The sequence below is a fragment of the Eulemur rufifrons genome, chromosome 28, assembly GCF_041146395.1.
Source record: "Eulemur rufifrons isolate Redbay chromosome 28, OSU_ERuf_1, whole genome shotgun sequence".
In the NCBI taxonomy this organism is placed as follows: Eukaryota; Metazoa; Chordata; class Mammalia; order Primates; family Lemuridae; genus Eulemur; species Eulemur rufifrons.
The window spans coordinates 55982507-55988506 of NC_091010.1; the positions used below are offsets into that span (position 1 = coordinate 55982507).

General features: G+C 53.7%; 1 protein-coding gene across 2 annotated transcripts in view; it reads right to left on the bottom strand.

Annotated features, from left to right (window-relative positions):
• The window catches only part of GPAM (glycerol-3-phosphate acyltransferase, mitochondrial), a 59418-nt gene extending 54082 nt beyond the window's left edge, over positions 1 to 5336 (bottom strand). For both annotated transcript variants that reach the window (XR_011231659.1, XM_069460629.1), the window contains exon 1: positions 5121 to 5336. The gene's annotated coding sequence lies outside the window, so the exon portion shown is untranslated. The remainder of the gene's footprint in view (positions 1 to 5120) is intronic.
• Between the last annotated feature and the right edge of the window lie 664 nt (positions 5337 to 6000).

Sequence of the window (6000 nt, forward strand, 5' to 3'; positions counted from 1 at the left end):
GCCACTCACTTGGTTCCCTGGCTTCCCATTGTCAAGTCCTAGAGAGCTCTCAGGCCCAGAGGTTTTAATTTTCCCAGGCCCTTGTTCCTCATAGTCACTTTCTGGAATTGACTCAAAAAAAAAAGAAAAAAAGAAAAAAAAATCTACGCTGTGACCAGCAGCCCTCAGGGTTAAGTTCCACAGCAACCATCTCTTCCCTTCAGAGAAAGTCCAGCCCACAGGCAAATGGATGTCACTTTCTTTCAAGACTCATTCTGGGTGTTTTTTTGGCCAGCCTGATTTCTGGCAGGATGCTGAAGCCCAGCACACAGCTACGCTGCCCGCCAGCCCCACGGGGCACTGGGTGGGGTAGGGGGGCTGAATGTGAAGCTCTCTAAGCAATCGCACCGCTGAGGAGGAGGACAGCAGCAGCAGCGGGCCGGAAAAGGCTTCTGCTGGCCTGTGGCTGGGGAGCCTGTGATGGAGTATTTTAATTAGTGCCAGCTCAGCACGACACCCGGGATCCTCAATGTGCCTCTGACATGCTGCTAGCAGTTGGAGAACTGGTCCCACCGTGGGGAGTGCAGAGTGGTGGGTTGGGGGTGAGCAAGGCTGTGAGTTCTGGAAACTGAACAATGAAGGTAAACTTTCCATTGCAAACACATTGTCATTTTCCTCTTAGGACCTGTTGGGGGTAATCTGCCGTGGGGTACAAGCTGCTATTCAAAGTCACTTTGGAAATGCTCCTGGTGTAGTGTTTGCATAGCATCTCTGTTCCCTTCTCAATGAGTCCCCCCCATACAGGGAGTTTTCACATCCTGAATTCATGTGAAGAGGAGCTGTGTGCCTTGGAGTTTCCGCTCCTACCCTCCTTCCCACTATTATAGCTCAGGCATCCGTGGCCAAGGCACCAGTGCCCCTGGGAGGTCCCAGTAAGCCCTGTGGCCAGCAAGCAATGAGCCAGGATTGACTAACAGACAGCTGGGGCAAGAGTGAGGCCCCAGGTAGGGACCAGGAGATGGAGGGAGAATTGATGTGTTTCTGAAGGCCAAGGGGGCAGCCCCCACCCCCAGGAAAGGTGGGAGAGGATTGAAGATGGTGACATTCCCTTTGTTTCAGGAGCCTGGGGCTAATCATTTCCTTTCATCACTCTCTGCAGGCTTAGCCTTCCCACCACCTCCCAGAGCTTCTGGCTTCGTCTGGAAAAAATGCTAACTAGCTCTTTGCAAGAGCCTCACTCATGCCCGGGCCTGAGAGCTCACAATAGACACTGTGTAAGCGCAAAAGGAACACGGTGCTCCTGGGGGGAGGCTGAGTGGGCAGCCTTGGGAGCACTCATGGGCAGCATGGAACAGACGTGGGCCCATCCCCAAATCCTCAACCCCCACCCGCCCCGTGGCCTTCCTGTTCTCAGAACTCCACCATGGAAGAACACCAGCCAGGTGGGTTAATGGCCCAGCATGGCTAGACATGTGGTTACTTGAGGAGGAAGGACATAGGGAACTGCATCCACAGGAAGGACACAGTTCCTTGGAAGGGACTTAGGAGTTTCCCTCTGAAAGCAGTGACCCCAGGGGAGGGAGGGTTCTGGATTCTAGCTGGGGGGCGGGGGGTGGAGGGGAGGAGGTGGAGGGTGGCGGCGGAAGGAGATGCTGGTAGAAAGGGGATTCTAGGAGACAGAACTGGCCACTTCTCCCTCCCTCCTTCCTTGAATCTGGGCCTGGCCTGTCTCCATCAGCAGAGGCAGCTGGGGAACAAGAGCCCTGGACAGGGAGTCAGAGGCCCCCGTTTCATCTGGCTCTATCCTGCCATCGAATTGTTAACATGCCAGAGATGCCACTCAGCCTTAGGAAGCAGAGACTCTGAGCCGCAGGCAGAAGCAGGTCCTTGGCCAGGGAGGCACATGCTGAGCACCTACTGCATCCTGGTCGAGGCAGGTATTAATGCTCAAATGCTATGACCCTTTCCAACTTGTTCCCGCCCCATCTAAATTAGGTCCTTTGTCCTTTTTCTCATCACAGATGGAAATGGCCTATTTATTTTTGTGATTTTTTTTTTTTAATGCCTGTCACCTCCATTTGACTGTAACTTCCACGAGGGCAGCAGCTTTCTCTGCCTCATTCTGCCCCCCACCCCCGGGTCACACGCAGTGAGCCTGCAGCTGACGTCGTTGAGCACGGAATCTCTATTCGCAAAGTAACCCCCTGGGAAAAGTATTATACTCATTTGAAAAATGAGGAAATGAGAGCTTAGACAATTTAAATAAGAAGCGGAGGAAACAAGATTCAGCTGTGGCTACGAATGACCCTTTTGTTTAGCTGTACTTTTCCAGCAAAACATTAACAGACTTACGAGAGTGCCTTAAGCTGGAGGCCTTGGCTTAGACTTTTTCCAATGAGATGTTCTAGGACCAGGTGCCCCAGAGCCACTCCCTGAGAGAGGAGGAGAGGGGAAGGGGTCACTTTAGGACTCAGGGCAGCTCAAAGCTGGGGTCCCCGGGCAGGTGCCTATCTTGCCAAGTCAGGCACAAGTGTGGGCCCACAAGCTCCCGCGCTCAGAGCCGGTGCCAGGGCAGGGGTCCAGGCAAGGAAGAGGGGGCTGAGGACCCAAAGCAGGGAGAGAGTCCTCACCCAGCAAGCAGGGATGCAGGTGGAGAGACAGGACTGTTCAAGGGAACCAGGCACCAGGATGTGGTGAGCCCAGCGCTGAGGGTCTAGGGAAAGCCCCTGGTACATGATACTTAAGCTCTCTCAGCCTTGGTTTGTTCATCTGAAACACAGGGTGGTGCTAACCCCTCTACCTCATAAGGAGGCTAAACGAGCCCAGCACAGTGCCTGAGATACAGTGAGCACCCAGGCAGCACTGGCTTCCCCAAGCGCATCCTTCAGGGCTGGACCAAATTCCAAGTCTCTCCAGGTCTGTAGAAGGGAGCCCATACGTGGTGACACCCGGCTACCAAGGCAGGGAAGAGGCTGACAGGACAGCAGATGCCAATAAAGACGACAGAACAGAGCTCGGAACAGAAAGCATCTCAGTTCAGGGTCTATGCCGCTATTCACCATGTCCTCAAAGACCTGCTCCCAGCCTGGACGTGGCAGGTGCTCGGTGGGCACAGCTGAGTGAACAGGTCCCCCCGAGCATGTGAAAGAGTCACCGTGTTCTCACCGATAGCCTGCTATCATTCGTTCATTCTTGTTTTTTTAATTTCAGCATATTATATTATTTTTAATCATTCATTCTTCACTGGCTCATTTAGCACAGGAGTAAAAGCATGGCTCCAAAGTCTACCATTTACTGTGCTAACTTGGATATTTTCCCTAACTCACAGTCTGCTCATCTGTCAAATGGGTTGACACCCACCTCGCCGGCTTGCGGAGATGAGTTAATAAGCATAAAGCTCTTGGAGGAGTGCTGGGCAGAGGGAAGCCACTCTGCAACGTTAGCTGTTAGTGCCAGTAAGCACCTACTGGGTGCCAGACGTTGCCGGACTCTGGGGCCTGGCCGGGAGCGAGACCGGTACAGATCCTGCCTTCACACAGCTGTCGGTCTGGTGGCGGCAATGGCAATGCATCGGGAACAAGCAGTCGTAGGACAGTATGGTTAGCCGGCCAGGAAGGGGAAGTTCAGGGAACCCTAACCTCCCAGCAAAGGGGGTGGCTGACTCAGAGGGAGCCCTGACTAATCTGTTCACTAGGCCAGACCTGGGGGCAGGGTAGAGTGGAGAACGCTGCAAGCAGAAAAGATAAAATGTGATAACCTTGACCGTGGTGGGTGTGAAGGACTGAAAGAGCATCCACATGGCAAGACAGAGACAGAGAAGGGTAGGAAAAGAGGCCAAGAGGCATGTAGGACACAGAGCATCCGGACAGTGGCAAAGGAAGGACGTGCTCCCAACAGAGCAAAGAAGAATCAGGTCCAGGAAGCATAAACCCCTGCACTGGGCTCGTCCTCCACCGCTTGGCATTTCCTTTAAATTACGAAGAAGAGCAGGATTCGCTATGACAAACCTCTCGGACCTATGACTCTGAACAGACTCAGGAAATCCAATGAGCCCCAGCAGAGAAAGCTCCAGAGGGGACCATAGCAGTCAGTAGGGAGAATGTCCTGCATCCTGTGGAACACAGCCGTGGTGTCATTCCACCGCAGCTAAGAAAGTAGGACACCCTGGATACAAACACTTGAGAGTGAAGACAACACAGATGGAAACACGTGGGAATAAAGACAGCCACCCAGACTGGAGAAGGGAAATGCAGTTGGCAAGGCTATTTCTTAACCTACAATGCACACAGGGAGAAATCAGTTTCAGGAATCCCTAGGTACCCTAAGAGCGTTGGTTTTGCATCACATCCTGTCCTCCTCGGCCACCTCCAGCCAAACCTGACAATTAAAGAAGATGAAATCTGTCCTTCCCTCTGTCTTCCATCTTCGTTCCAGGTGGTTCAATCCCTGTCAGCCCCACACGGAGCCCAGCTTTCATCTGCAGTGAGGGAGTCCTCCGTCCGCCCAACCCAGTCTCAGAAAACACCACTGAGATGCGACCACGGTGGGGATGAGAATGGATGTAGCACATCCCACACAGATCTCGGACAAAGTGGGAAACGAACTCTCATAACTGAGGCGCTCAGCCCCACTCATCTTCCTTCTGCAGCCCACATCACAAGGATTTGTGCAAGGATTTGCACCACCAAGCAGAGCCTTGGAAGGCCACGTCCCGTTCGCAAATCAGATTTGACGATGTCCCAAGCTAGAGCAATGGGATTTTTCATAAAATGTCCGAAACCCTCTCAGGACTTTGGGGTTCTGAGCCAGGGTGAGGGATTACACAGAGGCCAAGAGGGTGGCTAGACCTCAGGAAGGATTCCAGGGGGAGCAAACTCCTGCAGGCGTGGATGCTACATCACAAACGTGCTCGCACCCCGTTCCAGCCGCGCACAGCTCGCACCCAGGAGCCTCACTCCGCCTCTGCACGGCATCCTGAGATCCCAAGTTCTCTTTTCTTCCACCTCCTTCTTTCCACTGTTTGCCTCTCACGTGTCCCACTTTGCTGCCCCAGCCCCCATCCCACCCCTGCGTCTCCTGGCATGACATCCCAAGAAATCACACCCACCCCCACCACCCCCCACCCCAAAGTGTGTAAATACCTGCGTCCTTGACTCTGAGGTGTCTGAGGAATTGTTTCCAACCAGTTGATTCGAAGAGCTGATCGGACCCTGCAGAAGGCAGCCCCAGGCTATGGCTGAATAAAAAGGGAGGTCTGGCTGCTCTGGGTGCCTGTTTGTCCAGCTGAAGGACTTTGGGTGCTCGGCAGTAACCTCAGGAAAAGTCCCCCTGGCAGCAGCAAACTCTCCCAGTGCAATTTTGAAACCCACAGGAGGAGGAAGGCTCTTTAATCAAATAATAACCAGGCAGAGATAAGGCCTGCTAGGCCGAGCTTGGCCAGCCAATCACACGCTTCCTTCCGACTGCAAGGACAAACAGACCCGGGTTTCTGGAGTGAGTTTCAGAGCTTGTTATAATTTAATGATGCAGTGGGTGGTGTCTTCCTCGTGTTGCCTGGTGGGGATTTTCTACCTGGGGAGGGGAGCCCTGAACTCAGTAAGGTTCTCGGTGGAGGCTCCCAGCCCAGGGGCTGCAGCTCAGCATTCTGAGTAGTCACGTGGAGCCCCCGGGCTCCAGGCCTGGCTGCTTCTAACTTGCCAAGAGGGGAAGTGACATTTGAGTGGGGCTGAGCAGGGCTGGGGTCACCAGCGGGGAAGCCTATTTGATACCAGCTGTGCAGCTCACTATGACCCTGGGGAGGTGGTGGGAATCCCGGTGACTCACTCTTCCATGTTGGAGATGCTTTACATGCATTTCCTGTCTTTCAGTGATTTGTCATGACTTTGGGCTTCTCCATGTTTTCATCCTTTGCAGCTGCTGCTGACCTCCCCTTCCAAAGCTCTCCCTGTTCTGCTAGGCTAGAAGAGGACTTGTAAGGAGGGCGGGGTCTGGGGGCTAAGCAGGCCTGGGGGTGACTAACGG